The sequence below is a fragment of the Oncorhynchus nerka genome, linkage group LG6 (assembly GCF_034236695.1).
Source record: "Oncorhynchus nerka isolate Pitt River linkage group LG6, Oner_Uvic_2.0, whole genome shotgun sequence".
Classification (NCBI taxonomy): domain Eukaryota; kingdom Metazoa; phylum Chordata; class Actinopteri; order Salmoniformes; family Salmonidae; genus Oncorhynchus; species Oncorhynchus nerka.
Genome location: NC_088401.1, coordinates 58,389,177 through 58,410,836, shown reverse-complemented (window position 1 = coordinate 58,410,836; position 21,660 = coordinate 58,389,177). Strand labels below are relative to the sequence as shown.

The following is a 21,660-nucleotide window of genomic DNA, read 5'->3' as shown; positions in this document are numbered from 1 at the left end:
TTGCTTTTTCTGTTCAAGATAAATAAGGTAGCCATTTGATTGTCGACATTGTTGTTGATTTTCAATTTGCAATATTAACTGAATTTAGAGTATTGGCAATTGTGTGTGGTGTCAATCATTATAGAGCGTTTCCAGCCTATCCATCCTCAGCAAAGTTTATTTCCTCGCAACATTGTATCCTTCATAGAAAAAGTATATGTTCCTAGAGAGCGTAACCATATCATTAGGCCTAAAACAACATCGAGAACATAATTGAACAGTGAACACTCACCGCTGTCTCTTCCTCGGTTAGTCCGCTTTCAGCTGCGATTAACATGAGTGTCGACTCATCCGGATGCTTGCTGACTCTGTTGAAATTCTCCTCCAGAATTTTGATCTGATCCTCCCCTAACTGCATACTTTCTATCCCATTTGAAGCCATGTTCCCTCCAAAAAGAGCTCTCGGCCACAGAAGTCGTTTTTATAACGTAGCCTAGGCACTAAATTAGAACACTCCGTGTTTGAAGTTCCAATGCAAATGACGTCCGTTTGCCAGTAAACACCAGTGGCAACTAGGAAATGCTGGAGATAAGAACAAACACAAATCGTTTTACAAGTACAGCCCCTGCGAAACTAACAACCTAAAAGCATGTCACACTGACTGAGAATGTGGACCGTGTAAACGCTACTACTGTCAACAGTGGTTATCCCAGAGCAAGTTTCACCGAACACTCCCCTTTTATGTGAAATTTAATTGAAGTTTGAAGCAACAAAATATAAGCACGTTTTAAAGTGACATACACAGTAATATATGAATACAGTAGGTCTACTAGAAAAATTTAAATATTTCCATAACATACCTATAGTGCTTCAGCTTCTTCCACTCAACTGCTGACAATTCTGGTCTCTTCCCAGTATGTAACATATGCCTGGTGACGTCAGGAATGCACGAGACTGTGTGCTCCAGCCCCTGCCCCAGCTGTACCTGCAACCTGCCAGATCAGGTTATTCTATTTCAACCAAATAGTATCGTTCCGTTTTGGAGTTTTCCCCCTCAACTTATTTCTACAACTGTAATAAACATGTAATTACTTGTAATTTACTTACTTGGAACATGTAATGGGATCGATCATTCATTGCCATTCAGGGAGGTACTACCCTAGAGTCTTAGGATGCCATAAACCAAGAGGAAATTGTAACAAACCATTAAAGGTGCACTATGCAGAAATGTCTCTGCCATTTCCTGGTTGCTAAAATTCTAATAGTTCACCAAATTTCAGTTTATGTGACAAAACAAGCAAGTATGGTGTAGAGAACCATTGCACCATCTAAACCTCTGTAAAATATTTTCCCCATAGCCAAACATATTGTATTTTCAGCTGTTTGAAGCTGATGTACAAAACCAAGAGTAAAAGAGCATAACCTAAACTTAAGACGGGAAACATCTAAATAGTGCATATAGAACAGATATACCACTGCTTAGACTTGCGTTCAATGATAATGACAGATCTATAACTCACATTTCTATGTGAATTTGGTTGGGTCCCCCAAAAGGTTGACACTGGAGGATTTATTTATTCTTTCCCATGTTTCCCTTAGTAGTGGTGACTTGGCTATACTTGCTATTACAATGGAAATGCCCTTATGGTGTTGATCTTCTCTGGGATAAACAGCAAATACTTGCACACAAACTCAGATTTGGCCCACAATTATATGTTACTCTCACTGAACAGCTGGATAAGATGGTCAAAACCCCAGCCTTGCTTCTGTTTAGGTATTACATTTATGCATTATGTTGCCCATGACTTTAGTGTCTGCAATACTCTGCACCTGTTAAACCTTATTCTATAGTGTAAGTAAAATGCATTATAAAGTTATTACTGATAAACCTATGAGCAGCATTTTTGATTGGTTAACAGACATATTTTATTACTGATAAATGTTATAAAGACATCAACCTGTCAATTTATGATCATTATACCACAAGTAATACAAAATAGAGTTGAATGGGATTTGTATTACATAAAAGCCTGTTTGACAGGTTGTACAAACCACAATCCCTGATCAAATTTGTAGTAACCTTATCGGTCAATCCAAAGTTCAGCTAATAGCAACTGATAACAGATTCATCTCTTTCCAGGTGTCTAAAACATTGTGCACTCATTATGAATATACTTTTTGTTTATTAACAATATGAACAATTCAAATAGAAATAACCACTATGTGTTTTGAAAGGCAACCGTATTAAATGCAGCATTGTTGAATTCAGGAACACCAATGTACCCAGCCGAACAAGCAGTATGTCCACTTCAGCCTTGCCTCATATAGGCGGCAGGCCTACTGTAGATATGCAAAGATGTGGTGAGTGCTTTTGAGTTCAAAATGAACGTGAGGCCTGCCTAAATGTATCTTTGGTCAGGACCCCACCCAGCCAGGAGAATGAGTTGTGTGCATGTGACTACTCAGCATATCATTTCCTGACCATCACCACTCATTACCGTCTTTTACATGTGTAATTACTCGTTCGTCGGCAGAACTTACCGTATGATTTTTCTTGCAATATAGAGCCATTATCATTATGCTTAATTCTATGTAAAATAAAAGATATGTCTATTTGCCTGCAAATCTAAGCATACCTCTGATCTCTCTATCCTCCTGACTGGTAGTTATTTTTTTAATTAAACAAGTATGCATCTCTACTAACATTTTGGTAAAACATTTAAAGGAATGTGTCTTATTCCGTACATTGAGTTTTATGAGGTTGGCTTTAGCTAGCCCAGATAGGTTCCCAATCTCCCAACATCATAACCAGCTACCAATAAGCCATTTCAGGCTATCAATCAAGTTAGAGTACCTAGCTTGTCTAATTGTCTTAGTTGGCATGCCGCGACAAGGTTGGTAGACTTTAGAAATGCAAGCAATTGATAGCCTGAAATGGCTTCTTGGTAGCTGGTTATGAGGTTGGGAGATTGGGAGCCTATCTGGTCTAGCTAAATGGCTAGTAGTATTACAGAGAAACAAAAACAGATTTCCAGTACAAATCTGATGGGGCACATGCCCCTGTGCCCCCTATAGATATGACAGCTATAGGAATTTAGGACCTACACTGAGTGGACAAAAAATGACGAAAACCTACTCTTTCCATGAGATATATATATATATATATATTTTTTTTTTGTAACCTTTATTTAACTAGGCAAGTCAGTTAAGAACCAATTCTTATTTTCAATGACGGCCTAGAAACAGTGGGTTAACTGCCTGTTCAGGGGTAGAACGACAGATTTGTACCTTGTCAGCTCGGGGGCGGTTACTAGTCCAACGCTCTAACCACTAGGCTACCCTGCCGCCCCAATCGAGGTAAAAGCTATGATCCCTTATTGATGTCACCTGTTAAATCCACTTCAATAAGTTTAGATGAAGGGGGAGGAGACAGGTTAAAGAAGGATTTTTAAGCCTAGGGACAATTGAGACATGGATTGTGTATGTGTGCCCTTCAAAGGGTGAATGGGCAAGACAAAATATTTAAATGCCTTTGAACAGGGTATGGTAGTAGGTGCCAGCCGCACCGATTTGTGTCTAGAACTGCACTGTTGCTGGGTTTTTCATGCTCAACAGTTTCCCTTGTGTATCAAGAATGGTCCAACACCCAAAGGACATCCAGCCAACTTGATACAACTGTGGGAAGCATTGATGTCAACATGGGCCAGCATCCCTGTGGAACACTTTGGACACCTTGTAGAGTCCAAGCCCTGATGAATTGAGGATATTCTGAGGAAAAAAAGGCTGAGTAAACCTCAATATTAGGAAGGTGTTCTTAATGTTTTGTACACTCACTGTATGCGGCTCTGTTCACGTCAGGGGAACTAAGCAGTGAAAGTGTATGTCATATTTTAAATGTATGTAGTTCTGTCCTGTTCTTGTCTATTAATGTTCTGTATTATGTCATGTTTTGTGTCGACCCCAGGAAGATTAGTTGCTGCTTTAGCAGCAACTAATGAAATACAAAAATACTTTTACTGGGACCAGAGCCATATATTTATGGCTCGGAATGAGACTATTGCTACATGTAGGTCAGAGGTAAGGTGTTGTGTTGACACATCATCATTATATATTGGGTGGCAAATTCCTAAGATCACTGGGACCATGGAATTATGACAGACAGGAGAATGCTTTAGTATATACACTACATGACCAAAAGAATTTGGACACTTGCTCGTCGAAAATCTAATTCCAAAATCATAGGCATTAATATGGAGTTGGTCCCCCCTTCGCTGCTATAACAGCTTCCACTATTCTGGGAAGGCTATCCACTAGATGTTGGAACATTGCTGCAGGGACTTGCTTCCATTCAGGCACAAGAGCATTAGTGAGGTCTGGCACTGATGTTGGGCATTTAGACCTGGCTCGCAGTCGGTGTTCCAATTCATCCCAAAGGTGTTTGATGAGGTTGAGGTCAGGGCTCTGTGCAGGCCAGTCAAGTTCTTCCACATCAATCTTGACAAACCATTCCTGTGTGGACCTTGCTTTGTGCATGGGGGCATTGTCATACATAAATAGGAAAGGGCCTTCCCCAAACTGTTGCCACAAAGTTGTTAGCACAGAATCGTCTAGAATGTCATTATATGCTGTAGCGTCAATATTTCCATTCACTGGAACTAAGGGACCTAGCCCAAACCATGAAAAACGTCGCCAGACCATTATTCCTCCTCCACCAAAAATTAAGGTTGTCACTATACATTGGGGCAAGTAGTGTCCTCCTGGCACCCGCCAAACCCAGATTTGTTCGTCGGACTGCCAGATGCCAGAGAACGCATTTCCACTGCGATCCAACTGCATTTCCACTCCTCCAGAGTCCAATGGCGTTGAGCTTTACACCACTCGAGCCAACGCTTAGCATTGCTCATGGTGATCTTAGGCTTGTGTGCAGCTGCTTGGCCATGGAAACCCATGTCATGAAGCTCCCGACAAACAGTTCTTGTGCTGATGTTGCTTCCAGAGGCAGTTTGGAACTCGGGAGTGAGTGTTGCATCCGAGGAGGTTCTGTTCTGTGAGCTTGTGTGGCCTACCACTTTGCGGCTGAGACGTTGTTGCTCCTAGACGTTTCCACATCACAATAACAGCAGTTACAGTTGACCAGGGCAGCTCTAGCAGGGCAGTAATTTTACGAACTGACTTGTTGGAAAGGTGGCACTGAGCTCTTCAGTGAGGCCATTCTACTACCAATGTTTGTCTATGGAGAGTGCATGCCTGTGTGCCCGATTTTATACACCTGTCAGGAAAGGGTGTGGCTGAAATAGCCGAATCCACAAATTTGAAGGGGTGTCCACATACTTTGTATATATAGAGGATATGGGTATTTACTAGTGAATGAATGAGAGGGTGATGTCACAAGACACAACTAAGTCACCATGTTTGGAACACGCTATACGGTTTGACTCTGACATGATGTACACAATATGCTGTGGTTAGAAAAACAATGCTTGTGTCATAACATTCCATGACAATTACTACCAGCTGAGTTCCTGTTCCAAGAGTTCCTGTTAATGAGTGCATGATTCAATGATTTATTCTCATAACAGTTTTATGACAGTTATAGTAGGCCTGTCACAATCCACTCCAGAGATGTTTTGCATTATTCTACTGTTATGACAGCCCAATGGTTTTGACAGGTCTCTTGAGTCACCTAAGTATTTTTCCCCCCGTGTTTTTAATAGAATAAAAGGAAACCTAAAACAAACACCCAAATCCATTTCCAGAAAAGGAAATGTGGTTGTACAGTATGCAAAATAAATCTATATATGAACTGATATGTAGTAGGCCATACCACTACTAAATCTCTAAGTCCTCTGGGAGGTTGAAAAAACAGATTCCTGCTTGTCTCCCCCTGGCTTTAACTCGCTGATTTCCACAGGATCCAAACGTCTTGTTTCCATTAGAGAGCACCTATAACGGCCTCGGAGTCGCCGTGAAAGGAGCTCCTGCACAAGTCAGTTATTTAAGGAGGCCGGACCATATCACATGGGCGTTACATGACAGTCTGGTCCTCCCCTCCAACTCCCCTCCTACCGCCCCCCTACAGAAACATCTGGAAATTAAGAATCAAATTCGCCTTTACCTGGAGGAGGAAATGAAGCTGCTGGGTTATGGATTAGTGTTGGGTTGGGGACAGAGAGAGAAGCATCGGAGCTTGCCCGTTTGGCCGGCTCCCGGCGGTGTCACACTCAGCTCCCTCATAGAGGAAGCACTAAAGAAGGCTCTAATAAATCGGCAAGGTGGGAAGCCAAGACTTTGTGCAAATGGCAGGAAGCAACTTCCTGTGAGCTCAGTACGCTGGCCAATGAAGAGGATGTGGAAAAGGGTAGAGTAGCTTTAAAAAAAATATATATATACACAGTGCGAAGTCAGGATGTCTTACGTAATTGGGCAGATTTATTCATTGTGACATCAAGCTGGGGCCACTATGGGCTACGGGAAGGGACCGAGTTGAGTCTTTTACTATTACTAACTTTGCTGGCCAAGTACAACAATAGCAACAGTCACACAGATGGAACCACTATCATTCCTTTGCTGTATTTCCGAAACAAAGAAACAATGTAGTGTTTTAGCACAATGAAATGGCTTTGAAATTCAAATATTCTTGATGGGCTATCTATTCCAAAAATTAAACCCAATTTGATTTACCCAAGCTGCCTTTCGTGAGGGAAATATTGTATTGACTGAGTAAGCAACAGACTTCATAAACTGTGGGGCCCCATGTCTCTATGGGAGTCTCTCACAAGTCGTTCTGCATATGATTCAAGTTCATATGTCAGGCCTGTTCAAGAAGGAATTCTCATCAAAATAAACTCGCAGCCGACTCTCTCTTTCTCTCTCTGACAGTTGGAGAGTTTGGGGGGGGGGGGGGCTAGTTGTTAGCTAGTTCGTTTGTGTGTTCTGTCAAGCTATTGGAAAGCTGAACAAACACTGCTGTTAATTCTGCCCATAAAACCATAGAGATGGAGCAGATATGACTTGCAAAATGTGCGTCTGATGACCTCTATAAGAGAACACCATTTCCTTTGTTCACGGTAATGCAAACATTGAGTGTTGCAAAGATACATTTCTGAATTAAAAGAGTGTTGTAAAGAAGTTTGTTTGCAGCGGTGGAAAAATAACTAAATTGCCATACTTGAGTAAAAGTAAAGATATGATCATAGAAAATGACTCGAGTAAAAGTGAAAGTCACCCAGTAAAATATTACTTGAGTAAAAGTAAAAAAGTATTTGGTTTTAAATATACTTAAGTATCACAAATAAATGGAATTTCTAAAATACACTTAAGTGTCAAAAGTAAAAATATACACTACCGTTCAAAAGTTTGGGGTCACTTAGAAATGTCCTTGTTTATCAAAGAAAGGCACATTTTCTGTCAATTAAAATAACATCAAATTGATCAGAAATACAGTGTAGACATTGGTAATGTTGTAAATGACTATTGTAGCTGGAAACAGCAGATTTTGTATGGAATATCTACATAGGCGTACAGAGGCCCATTATCAGCAACCATTACTCCTGTGTTCCAATGGCATGTTGTGTTAGCTAAACTGAATATCTCGTACAACGCTGTGTACTACTCCCTTCACAGAACAGCGCAAACTGGCTCTAACCAGAATATTAAGAGGAGTGGGAGGCTCCGGTGCACAACTGAGCAAGAGGACAAGTACATTAGAAGGTCTAGTTTGAGAAACAGACGCCTCACAAGTCCTCAAATGGCAGCTTCATTAAATCAAACCTGCAAAACAGAGTTCCTCTGTACAGTGTCTGTGTTCTTTTGACCATCTTAATCTTTTATTTTTATTGGCCAGTCAGATATGACTTTTCATTGCAACTCTGCCTAGAAGGCCAGCATCCCAGAGTCGCCTCTTCACTGTTGACGTTGAGACTGGTGTTTTGCGGGTACGATTTAATGAAGCTGCCATTTGAGGACTTGTGAGGCGTCTGTTTATCAAACTAGACCTTCTAATGTACTTGTCCTCTTGCTCAGTTACTCAACTAGTCTAAAAAAGGCTAGTTTTATTGCTTCTTTAATCAGAACAACAGTTTTCAGCTGTGCTAACAATTGCAAAAGGGTTTTCTAACAATCAATTAGCCTTTTAAAATTATAAACTTGGATTAGCAAACAACGTGCAATTTGAACACAAGAGTGATGATTGCTGATAATGGGCCTCAGTACCTCTATGTAGACATTCCATAAAAATACAAATCAGCCGTTTCCACCTACAGTAGTCATTTACAACATTAACAATGTCTACACTGTATTGCTGATCAATTCTATGTTATTTTAATGGACAAAAATGTGCTTTTCTTTCAAAAACAAAAAAATGATTAAGTGACCCCAAACTTTTGAACAGTAGTGTAAAATCATTTTAAATTCCTTATATTAAGCAAACCAGACAGTTTGACAGATAGCCAGGGGCACACTCCAACACTCAGACATCATTTACAAACAAAGCATTTGTGGTCAGTGAATCCGCCGGATCAGAGGCAGTAGGGATGAGTGTGTGAATTGGACCATTTTCCTGTCAAAATGTAAGTACTTTTGGATGTCAGGGAAAATGTATGGAGTAAAAATGACATTTTGTTCTTTAGGAATGTAGTGAAGTAAAAGTTTAAAAGTTGGCAAATATATAAATAGTAGGTACAGATACCCCAACAAAAACGACTTAACTAGTACTTTAAATCATTTTTACTGAAGTACTTTACACCACTGTTTGTTTGTGTATAGCTAACAGCAGATGTGGAAGCAGAATGTTTCCTACCATGCAACTATTACTATCGTAAAAAAATAAAAAAAATCATATGCTACCATGTTAAAATAAATATGGCTCGTTAGATACTTTTAGCTGCAGAAGAGGAAAGGTTTATTTTACCATAGGGATAAAAAGGAGACTTCTGGATATTTTCCACTGTACAACCACACTGTTTTTCACTGGATTACAAAGAAAAACATCTTTATTTTGACTACCGCTACTATCTGCAGTGCATCCTGTCAAACAAAACTTCATTGTATGCTTACAAGACAAGCACAGAAAATACCTTTTGTTGAAGACTACACCCAAAAACTACAAGCAGCATATCACTAGAAGATAGTCCTACCACATGAGACAAGAGGCCTGTGTGTGTGTAATAAGTTCAGTTGAAGAGTGGAGAAAACCTTTAAACTTCTGTCTCAAATAAGATGTACATTTGCAGCAGTAGACACAACAGGTATATACAATTATAAACCCTTCTTTTTCTGGTTTTCAAGATTGGAAAACTAAGTCATGTTGCAAGGCTGAATGGGAAACTGACATCATGCCCCATGAAGATATCACACACACACACACAAAGGGGGGTGCTGGTAAGTGAAAGGGGATGTTGAAGTGTGCATGGGGGCTGGCCAGTAAAATGGGTGTTTAAATATAATTTTGTTTGTTGGTGAGGGGCACATGAGTTGTGCTGCAACACCCCACTGCGTACAGTCAGGGTAGAGTTTAAAAGTAAAGGAAATACCCTTCGACTTGAATTGCTGTTTCAAGTCCTGCATGTGTGTGTGTGTGTGTGTGTGTGTAACACTGCAGGGAAGAAACATTTGTGTACTGAGTCAATGATCTAATTACTTTTGGCCATATTTCCATTGTGTGAAAAGTAACAAGTAGGTTCTATGTGAAATGATTTGTGGCTCGTCTCAAAAGTGAAAAGAAAACACGTTTATTTCCAGTTGGATGGGGATAAAGAAACAGTATACCTTGCACTGTTATGGCTTGCTAGTCCAGACTGTATCAAAGTATGTATCTAACCCAAAAGTAGAAAGAAAGAGTAAATGAAAATCTCTGAGTAGTCTACAACATATTCCCTACTTGACATAGTCCTTCTTGGCGGACATTAAAAGCATGATTGGATGGAATATTTGAGGTTCAAAGCAATTTCCCTTGTAAATAACAAGTTCACCATGTGGGAACCACAGATGTTTGCAAATGGAGCAGGGAGTCAGGACGGTTAATTTATTATCCATATATCTACAGAATATTTTTAAATGAGTACATGTGAGGTATGCCCCCTTTTCAAGTTAGTCAACCAAATCTTAGAAAATGTGTTTACTAGAGGAGATATGGTGAGTAAAATGGCAGAATGTCTTCCAAAACATTGGTCTAATTACAGAGAACAGAAAGTGATGGATGTTAATTCAGTTTCCTTTTCAGGGATGAAGCTAAATGATTCCTCGAGTTTTATACTATTGACATTGAGACATGTTAGCAAGTTCCCAGCTATACTAAGTGCTTTTTTAAGTATACAGTGCAGATGATTATAGTCATTAGCAAAGTGGTTCATTGAGTATGTAAAAGATCTTGTATTCCTATCCTTTTCATTTAGGAAACAGTCCTTCCATTTCCTTTATAAAACATAACTTTGATATGCCTTTCAGTTCTCTGTGATAGGCATCTTAAAGAAATCAGTAGAAAACGTAGATGTGTTTAGCCAAGATGAAAAGAAATGCAAAGTTCCTGCCAATCACTTGACCATAGTCGTGTCCCCTCAACCAAAGCAAAACCGTTTTGGTCACATGATACAACTATTAATATTCTCCACGCACACCATGAATTAAATATATTTTAGCAGATGAACATCCTTTAGTCCAACGTTTCCCCAAACTCGGTCCCGGGGACCCCAATTGGTGCACGTTTTGGTTTTTGCCCTAAAACTACAGCGGATTCAAATGATCAAAACTTGATGTTTAGTTGAGTATATGAATCGGCTGTGTAGTGCTAGGGGGAAAAAACTAAACATGCACCCCCTGGGGTACCTAGGACGGAGTTTGAGAAATCCTGTAGTGCAATACCAGAACAGACAACATCTGCAAAACATGTAAATAGCCTACTGTTATAAGAGGTAAAAATAATCATCAAGCCAAATACTGTTTCATATTATTTAATAAGCTTGTCATAAATTATCGCACATAAAATATTATTTTCAATAGTTACAAAGTGGACAGCAACTTCTGGTAGCGGCTCAAAAAACAAGAAGGGGGAAGTTCAGGGGTTTCAGTTTAATCTAGACAACACAGGGTTTGAACGGCAGGGGGAGGGGGCAGGATCTTCAAACACTTGACTAGCATCCTGTTAAGCAGAGGGTAGCCAATCACCCGACTAGCAGCAGCAAACACAATGGTGAAAGATGCGGCTCCAAACCACCAGAGGGGATGCTGTACTATTATGTCAATGTGTTTGAAAATAAGAGAAAATGGAACAAGGATGGGGAGGATGTATGATAAACTATGATACCAAAACGTGCGGGGGAGTGTCGGAGAAGAGTCAACTAAATCAGATGAAGTAGCAGCCTCTCCTTGCTTTCTCTTGGGGAGAGATGCCACGTGGAGCTACGAAAGCGGCTGAGAGACGATAGGGGGAAGGGTTCAAGCCATCGAGCTGGTTGAAGCAGCAGCCTGTTCAGAGTGGACAACTTGCTCTGTGAGTCCAAAACGCCAAGTCCTTCACTTCAACTCCGGAAGTCATCTTCACTTTGGTCATTCCACCAGCCTCCCCCTCCCACAGTCATAGGCCACGGTTGACCAGAGAGCTAGGGGTTCGGTGGGGTTGGGGTGGTGGCGTTGTCCATCGGTGGTCCTACTACCTCACTACAGTCAGTCTGAGGGAGCTTTCAGTTTGTCATGTGCCACATTCAAGGGACCTTCTGCTCAATGTGTCCTACTTGGACATCTGTTGCTGAATGTGGAGCAGGAACTCGTAGTAGGAGAGGGCCGACTCCGACCGGTCCTCTACCAAGTGCTGGAAAAAGCTGGTCTTCGCTGTAGCATCATCCCTATAGGGAGAAGTAATGAAATGGATGAGCATGTGAAATAGGAATGAGAGCATAGTCTGAATAAATGTACAGTCTATGGAAATTCCTTTGATGCTCTAAAAGCTTCTTTGAATTTGTAAGACTTTCTTTCGGGAATAAAACAATTCTCAAAAACAGCCTCTTCGAGTTCATAAGATTTCCTTTTGGTGTAAAGAAATGTCCTATGGTCCTTAGACATTGGTAGGAAACAGATCCTCACAGCAGCCTGTCATAGTGCAACAACACACCGGCATGACGTTAGAATGAACTAAAACAAAGCTCACTAAAGGGGGCCTCCATCCTAGCCGTCCATCAATGACCCTCGCAGTTGCTGCACGTTCACATTGAACATACAGTACCTTTTTTACCACATGAAAAAACTGATGGTTTGCTACACGACATGGACCAAGGCACTTCATTTGCAACGCACACACCAATTAATCAGACCAGGGGCACTTGACTTACTTCACGACGTGAAGAGTTGAGCTGAAGGGTCTCGAGTCCTGTAGCCAGGCGAGGAGTGCACGCAGTCGTTCAGACAGAGGGGTTTCCAGCTCAGGAATTTGGGTCTGGTATTCATAAAAGAGAAGCAGGGGAAAAAAAGAGCCACATCATTGTTTTTACTACTGCTGCACCCTCAAGAAAGACTGTGTGCGTACAGACTCCAGAGACCTAGTGGTTGGTTTCAATGCCAGATCTTCATGTCTCATGTGTGTGTGGTTTAGTGAAATAGGTACGTGTGGTTTGGAATGTGAAGTTCGTACGTGGTTGGTTGTTGCAACACCCCAGTTGTGTGGTATGACACATTATTTGAGGTAGCCACGGCCATTCGTCAAAAAGTAGAACCAAATATAAACAAATGATTGAATAGTTAATGACTCCCTAGCTGAACTAACTGAGTACAGTACTCACTCGTTGAGATAAAACACTGAGTTACACACAGCGGTAGATATGTCACATTGTGTCTAATGAAGGTCTGTGCCTCACTAACCATGCTAGGGGGTATAGAAGCATGGTTTGGGCATCCCAACACGTCCCGAATGAACACATCATTACAGCATTTCCCAATCCACAAGTAAAAGACCTGGAGAAGAGAACAAAGGCAGCCAATGTAGTGCACATCAGAACAGGATCTTTCGTCACAAATACAAGATTCTTTCCTCCAGTCCCTTCTCTGACGTAATCACTGATCTATACGTGACTGGATACGTGAAAGTGGAATTACAACCAGTACTGCCTTCACCTATCCAACCTCGTCAGATCTGTTATTATCATGGAAGAACGGATGGAGGAGTGCATTGCTAAAGTCTTCAAACAGAGACAGGTACGTTTTACAGGGACTTTGGTCATATGAGTGAGAGCACAGCAGGACTCACGCTGCCACAGTCCATGAGGAACGCTCCTTCTCTGGTCAGCTTCTCAGCCGTGAGGTGCAGCAGATGAGGCTGGGGCACTATGCAGTCGTTCAGGTGGAGAGCCCCCTGTGGACAGAAAGGGTAATGCAGTATCCGTAATTAGTATACTCGTCACCATCCCAGGTAAACAAAACCAATGTTTCCAGCTGTGAACCAGTCTAAGGCTGCAAATATATAACAAATCAGTATCAGTCCACCATTATAGAATCACTGTGTCTAAGAACTGAACCAAGAACTGTTTTCACTCATTTGCTATATGCAGGATGGGAAATGAACACCTGCCACCCGCGGGTCGATTTTGGCATTGGCAGGTAAGAATGACTATTTCACCAGCCACGTTGGCCACAGAACATTTGAGAAAAGTATGCTTTCAATCCAAAGCTCAAAATGTAGAAGTTGGTCGAATTGACCGAAAGGCTACTGAAGTGTGACTTTGTCCTTGTGCTTCTTGGCTAGTTACATAGTTTTATTCAGACGCTAGATTGCTTTTCAATATTAGTTTGAGTTTGCTGCAACTGTCTGCTGCTAGCGGAGAGCAGAGACTCTCCTCTCTGACAGACATGGAGTGTCCCCTTATGTTAACGGCCCGCCCCTTAGAGGTAACTGAAAAAAAGTGTATCTAATGACTCAAATATTTGCGGGTACATAGTGCTTGTTTGAGCATGAAGCGCTCCCCAAAAAAATTTAATTAATGAACTTAGGTGTTTTAATGATAAGAAATGACTATCAAAAAGGGAACCAGAAGTTTTGTTGCTCGTAAAAACTGTAAATTTAGATAGGCAAGTGTGATTGGTCCGCACCCCAAAAGATGTCGCATAAGGCTTACTTCAAATGTTTTCTTCATTATTTTCACTGCAGCAGGTATAGTGTACACAGATGTTTCGGCTTGGCAGCCTGCTTCAGTGTGTAGGTCAACTTGTGCTCAGTGTGCTCCTAAATTTCAACTTATGTGCTCCTTGTAAAAAATGTCAGCGTAGAGGCCTGAACTCGAATAATAAATTAGCCGTATCACAGCATTTTGTGGCGGGGTAGGCACTTTGTTGATGTTCAGTTGTGGAACTGTTCATACAATTGTATCTAAATTATTACAACATCACTACCACATTACTTCTAACTAGTAATACATTTCCTGTTTTAGAAACATTACAAAGAACGCACATTCATTATTTGTGATTTTTTTTTGTGTAATAATGGCGAAAAATACACTTCCGATCAAAAGATTTAGAACACCTACTCATTCAAGGGTTTTTCTTTAGTTTTACTATATTGTAGAATTATAGCGAAGACATCAAAACTATGAAATAACACATATGGAATCATGTAGTAACCAAAAGAGTGTTAAACAAATCTGTTAAACAAAACAGATTCAAATAGCAACCCTTTGCCTTGACAGCTTTGCACCCTCTTGGCATTCTCTCAACCAGCTTCACCTGGAATGCTTTTCCAACAGTCTTGGAGTTCCTACATATGCTGAGCACTTGTTGGCTGCTTTTCCTTTACTCCGCAGTCAGACTCATCCCAAACCATCTCAATTTGGTTGAGGTCGGGGGGATTGTGGAGGCCAGGTCATCTGATGCAGCACTCCAGCACTCTCCTTCTTGGTAAAATAGCCCTTACACAGCCTAGAGGTGTGTTAGGTCATTGTCCTGTTGAAAAACAAATGATAGTCCCACTGAGCCAAAATCAGATGGGATGGCATATCGCTGCAGAAGGCTGTGGTAGCCATGCTGATTAAGTGTGCCTTGAATTGTAAATAAATCACAGACAGTGTCACCAGCAAAGTACCCCCACCTCCTCCATGCTTTATGGTGGGAACCACACATGCGGAGATCATCCGTTCACCCACACCGCCTCTCACAAAGACACAGCGGTTGGGACAAATTTCCACAGGTCTAATGTCCATTGCTCGTGATTCTTGGCCCAAGCAAGTCTCTTCTTATTGGTGTCCTTTAGTAGTGGTTTCTTTGCAGCAATTCGACCATGAAGGCCTGATTCACGCAGTCCTGAGATGTGTCTGTTACTTTAACTCTGAAGCATTTATTTGGGCTGCAATTTCTGAGGCTGGTAGCTAATAATCTTATCCTCTGCAGCAGAGGTAACTCTGGGTTTTCCTTCCCTGTGGCGGTCCTCATGACAGCCAGTTGCATCATAGCGCTTGATGGTTTTTGCGACTGCACATGAACTTTCAAAGTTCTTGAAATGTTCTGTATTGATGGACCTTCATGTCTTAAAGTAATGATAAGACTGTTGTTTCTCTATACTTATTTGAGCTGTTCTTGCTTTAATATGGACTTGGCATTTTACCAAATAGGGCTATCTTCTGTATACCCCCCTACCCTGTCACAACACAACGGACTTGCTGAAACGCATTAAGAAGGAAAGAAGTTCCACAAATGAACTTTTAACAAGGCACACCTGTTAATTGAAATGCATTCCAGGTGACTACCTCATGAATCTGGTTGAGAGAATGCCAAGAGTGTGCAGCTGTCATCAAGGCAAAGGGTGGCTACTTTGAAGAATCTCAAACAATATATATATTTTGATTTGTTGGAACACATTTTTGGTTACTACATGATTCCATGTGTTATTTCATAGTTTTGATGTCTTCACTATTATTCTACAATGTAGACAATAGTAAAAACAAAGAAAAACCCTTGAATGAGTAAGTATTTTGGCTGGTAAAAAAAAATCTGAGTGGCTGGTAGGTTTTACCTCATCTAAAGGTGAACCAAAAAGTTATTTCCCACCTGTGTAGATCATAACACTAGGGGTCAGTGGAGAGCTGATTTTGGATCAGTTGTTAAAAGCAGAGTGTCTGTGTGATCTCTCACCTGGTCTGACATGGTGTCTAGGCGGTAGAGGTTGGGGTGGACCGCACGCATGATCTGTTGCAGCGGCTGGCTCTTGAACTCACACATGGCGAAGACACGCTCGTCAAGCTTGGTGCTGGTCCCCATGCGCAGTGCTTTCTGTTCGGTGGAGAAGAAGAAATAGGAGAAGAGGGAACACAGACTCATGAGAAGGGGTGGCATTGACAGCTTCCTTCTAACTTAACTAGTGACTGAGATAAACAGTACATACAAACGAAAATAGGCCCACTTGTAAAAAAATATATACAAAGTTATACAAAATAAAGTAATATTCCAACATGGCTCTACTCTAGGACCTAGGTCATTCACAGTGATTTGAAAGGCTAATATGTGGACTACTGAAATAGATCAACTCAGCCATAAATTCACATTCAAATATTTGCCTCTAAAAAACAACATTTGAATAATATTCAAATCTATTTTGCATACGTTTACATAATAAAGTCAACTGGACTGTTTTCCCAGAAAATGTATGACAGCCTTATCCTAAAATGTATTAAATAGTTTCCCCCCCCTCATCAATTTAAACACAATAATGAGAATGCAAAAAACAGGTTTAGAAATGTTTGCAAATGTATTACAAATAAAAAAAACAGAAATATTAAATCATAATAAGTATTCAGACCCTTTACTCAATACTTTGTTGAAGCCCCTTTGGCAGCGATTACAGCCTCAAGTCTTCTTGGGTATGACGCAACAAGCTTGGCACACCTGTATTTGGGGAGTTTCTCCCATTCTTCTCTGCAGATCCTCTCAAGCTGTCAGGTTGGATGGGGAGTGTCGCTGCACAGCTATTTTCATGTCTCTCCAGAGGATGTTCGATCAGGTTCAAGTGCGGGCTCTGGCTGGGCCACTCAAAGACATTCAGAGACTTGTCCCGAAGCCACTCCTGCGTTGTCTTGGCTGTGTGCATAGGATCATTGTCCTGTTAGAAGGTGAACCTTCGTCCCAGTCTGAGGTCCTGAGCACTCTGGAGCAGGTATTCATCAAGGATCTCTCTGTACTTTGCTCCGTTCATCTTTCCCTCGATCCTGACTAGTCCTCCCGTCCCTGCCATTGAAATAAAATCTCCACAGCATGCCGCTGCCAGCATGAATGCTTCACCGTAGGGAAGGTGCCAGGTTTCCTCCAGAAGTGATGCTTGGCATTCAGGCCTATGAGTTCAATCCTGGTGTCATCAGACCAGAGAACCTTGTTTCTCATGATCTGAGAGTCTTTAGGTGCCTTTTGGCAAACTCCAAGAGGGCTGTCATGTGCCTTCTACTGAGGAGTGGCTTCCGTCTGCCCACTTTACCATAAAGGCCGGATTGGGGGAGTGCTGCAAAGATGGTTGTCTTTCTGGAAGGTTCTCCCATCTCCAGAGGAATCGGATTGTTGGTCACCTCCCTGACCAAGACCATTCTCCTCCGATCGCTCAGTTTGGCCAGCTATAAGGAAGAGTCTTGGTTGTTCCAAACTTCTTTCATTTAAGAATGATGGAGGCCTCTGTGTTCTTGGGGACCTTCAACGCTGCAGACATGTTTGGGTACCAATCCCCAGAACTGTGCCTCGACACCATTCTGTCTCTGAGCTCTACGGACAATTCCTTCGACCTCATGGCTTAGTTTTTGCAATGACATGCACTGTCAATTGTTGGACTTTATATAGACAGGTGTGTGCCTTTCCAAATCATGTCCAATCAATTGAATTTTACACAGACTGACTCTAATCAAGTTGTAGAAACATCAAGGATAATCAAAGGAAACAGGATGCACCTGAGCACAATGTTGTCTCATAGCAAAGGGTCTGAATACTAATTTGCCAAACTTTCTCCAAACCTGTTTTTTGCTTTGTCAATATGGGATATTGTGTGTAGATTGATAAGGGGATTATTCTTTTTTTAATCCATTTTAGAATAAGTCTGACGTAACAAAATGTGGAAAAAGGGAAGGGGTCTGAATACTTTCCGAATGCACTGGAAATATAGGTTAAAACGCCAGTCATGTTTGACAAATACAATGTAAGATAATTAACATTAATGGCTCAAGGCTTGACTGTCGACGCGGTTCGTTCAGATCAAAAGGTCAAAAGAGAAAGGCCAGTGCCTGTTGCACACGGCACATCACCCACCTTGCAATTTGAGCAGAGGCAGTCCGCAATTTAAAAAAATATTTAACCATAAACTTGTTTAAAATGTAATAACTTGTTTTTTTTATAACTTATTTATTGAATAAATTATTTTAGGGTGTGACCAAATAATGGGCTGGTGTCACCAACTGAAAAAGTCAGTGGAGCCCTGTTATGCAAATAAACAATAGTTTACCAACATGTTAAGCTAAACGTTCAGATCTGTTGCATCAGCCTCATTGGTTAAATCATTTTTTGGTGTTTGTATGAATGTTGGATCTATCATCCAGACAATTTTTTATTGTCCCTGGGACGACCTTAGATGTATGTGTGTTGGGGCATATGTACACATACCCGAGATGTTTTTATGTGTACAGTCCTGTCTGCAGACTGTGTTTGTGTGTGTAGCGCATAGACTGACCTGTTTGAGTAGTGCCAGCACGTAGAGGGGGAAGAGACACAGGGCTGCAGGGGCGATAAGACCAGACTGCTGGATATTAGATACAGTGTTCTTGTATGCACTCAGAGAGTCCACCACCGCATTCACCAGGGCATCCCGGGCATCCGACAGGCTTGACGATATCGACCGGTCAATGGCTGTTCATAGAAATTGAAAAATCAGGTCCCATGAACAAATACAGCGTGTGTGTGAGAGAGCGAGAGAGAGAGAGAGAGAGATATACACACACTCACCCATGTTGGCTAGAAGGCAGGTGATGGCCTGAACGTCAGCCCCGGCATATACATCACTAAGCTGGCTCACCACTGGCAGACACAGAGTATGGACCCTGATCCGCCTCTTCCCTAAGAGGACGTAGAGAGGGTCACAGAAAGAATTAGAGAAGGGCGTAGACTCATTAGTCTTTGTTAGATGATACTGAAACAACTGTCTAGAAACAAATTATTAATTTTGGTAAAAGTAAAAAAGTGGAATGACTTCTCTACGAGCATTTCAAATATGACTAAAACTATTTCCACAATTAATTAAAATGTGAGAAGGTTGAAGAGATTAAACTGTGTGTGCGCGAATGTGTGTACCTTTGCTGGAGGTGTACAGCAGCGCAGACTGGAAGCAGGCCAGTGAGGTGTCGGCCAGGCTCTCCTCTATAGACATCTGCACGGCGAAGCCCGAGTCTGGGTTGATGTTGGCCAGGGACAGCAGGTCCGTCGAGCGCACAAAGAAGTTCCCGTGGAACGTGTGGATGGACAAGCCTGTCAACCAAGGAGAGAGGAGACCGACATATTTACTAATGATAACCACTAAATAGATATGGAAATGGTCAATAAATGTATTACCGTAATTTCCGGACTATAAGCCGCTACTTTTTTCCCACGCTTTGAACCTCGCGGTTTATACAATGACGCGGCTAATTTATGGATTTTTCCCGCTTTCACAAGATCCATGCCGCCAAACAAACTGAGCACCGTCACATAATGTGACGTAAATCGAGCGCGCTCAAACTTCCCATCATTCTGATTACGGTACTCATTTTGTCACCCTCATCATGGCAAAGACACAGAGAAATGCATATGATGCAGCTTTCAAGTTGAAGGCGATCGATCTGGCTGTTGGAAAAGGAAATAAGAGCTGTTGCACGGGAGCTTGGCCTTAATGAGTCGATGATAAGACGTTGGAAACAGCAGCGTGAGGAACTGACAACAAAAGCTTTCAGAGGGAAGAAAAGCAGATGGCCCGAACTAGAAAATGAGCTTGAAGACTGGGTCAACACACAGATAGCAGACGGCCGAGGTGTTTCAACTGTGCAGATCCGACTGAAAGCCAAAACAATCGCCACCGCAATGAAGTTTGAGGATTTTAGAGGTGGACCATCGTAGTGTCTAAGATTTATGAGACGTAAAGGCCTGTCCATCAGGTTACGGACGAGTCTGTGTCAGCAGCTCCCTCCCGACTACGAGGAAAAAGTTTCAAACTTCTGCAAATTCACTGATGCAAAGATAGAGGAGCATTCCATCGGCCCGCACGACATCATAAATATGGATTAGGTTCCTCTGACGTTTGACCTGCCTCTCACTCGGACTGTCAACAGGAAAGGTGAATCATCCGTCACGCTGAAAACAACTGGGCATGAAAAAAAACGCACTTCACCTGTGTTCTGAGCTGCACGGCATCGGGAGAAAAGGCACTTCACCTGTGTTCTGAGCTGCACGGCATCGGGAGAAAAGCTTCCACCGATGTTGATTTTTAAATGCATAACGATGCCAAAAGAAAAATTCCAGAGAGGAATTGTTATGAAAGTCAACAAGAAAGGATGGATGACGGAAGGCCTAATGCATGAATGGCATACGCAGTGTTACGGCAAGCGACCGGGAGGATTCTTTCACAAGAACAAGGCATTGCTCGTGTTGGACAGCATGAGGGCCCACATAACAGATTCTGTGAAAGAAGCCATCAAGAGGACAAACTCAATTCCAGCTGTGATTCCTGGGGGCACAACAAAGTATTTGCAGCCACTCGACATCAGTGTAAATCGTGCATTTAAGGTGGGGCTCCGTGTTCAGTGGGAGGCTTGGATGACAAGTGGGGAGAAATCCTTCACTAAAACGGGCCGCATGCGAAGAGCCACATATGGTCAAGTCTGCCAGTGGGTCCTGACAGTGTGGAGCATTGTCAAAAAATCCACTATCGTCAACGGGTTTCGAAAGGCTGGACTGCTGCGTGTTGAAGGGGCAGCATGAGCTCAGCGGGGTATTTGCCTCCGGATGAAAGTGACGAGAGCGACAATGAAAACGATCCAACATCGAATGAAGCAATTCTGAGGCTATTCAACTCCGACACCGAAGGAGATGACTTCAGTGGTTTCAGTGCACAGGAGGAGGAAGATAGTGACCAATGACTTTCTTGGTAGGCTACCGTTTAATTTTTGTTACAAGCCCTGTTTCGTTAAAGCCTATTTATTTTTGTTACAAGCCGTGTTTCGTTTAAAGGCTGTGTAAATATTCATTTGTTTCAATGTACCGGTAGGCACCTGCGGCTTATAGACATATGCGGCTTATTTATGTACAAAATACATACTTTTTAATAATTCAGTGGGTGCGGTTTATATTCAGGTGCGCTTAATAGTCCAGAAATTACGGCAATGTTCATTTTGGCGAGTGACAACAGTAACTTTCAGAAAGGAAATAAAACCGCTAAAAGACAAGACACACAACAACAAAAAATCTAGAAGTAGTTTACGGTTGCAAATCGTAACAACTACATACTTGCCTACATCTTTGAGACCTACCTTTGGTGCAGCGTATCCTCATAACGGCCTCGAAGCCGATCTTCCTGGTGAGGTAGCGCTCCAGATCCTTCTGGAACTTGTCCAGCTGGGCCGGGTTGTGAACGTGGTGCAACGAGGGGTAGTAAAGATACTGCCCGCTGAGAACTTAGATATACAGGCTGGACCGAGGAGAGGGACAGAGGATGCTGTG

The 21,660-nt window shown here is 41.9% G+C and overlaps 1 long non-coding RNA gene and 1 pseudogene across 1 annotated transcript; both read right to left on the bottom strand.

Moving 5' to 3' along the window:
• Positions 1-421: 421 nt before the first annotated feature.
• LOC115130757 (uncharacterized) lies at positions 422-6,197 on the bottom strand. Its single transcript, XR_003863835.2, has 3 exons — positions 6,095-6,197; positions 840-971; positions 422-561 (listed from the first exon to the last, which is right to left on the bottom strand). It is a non-coding gene; the product is annotated as an uncharacterized LOC115130757 (long non-coding RNA).
• A 4,712-nt stretch (positions 6,198-10,909) lies between these two features.
• LOC115130756 (protein transport protein Sec24B-like) overlaps positions 10,910-21,660 on the bottom strand; it is a 34,451-nt pseudogene continuing 23,700 nt past the window's right edge.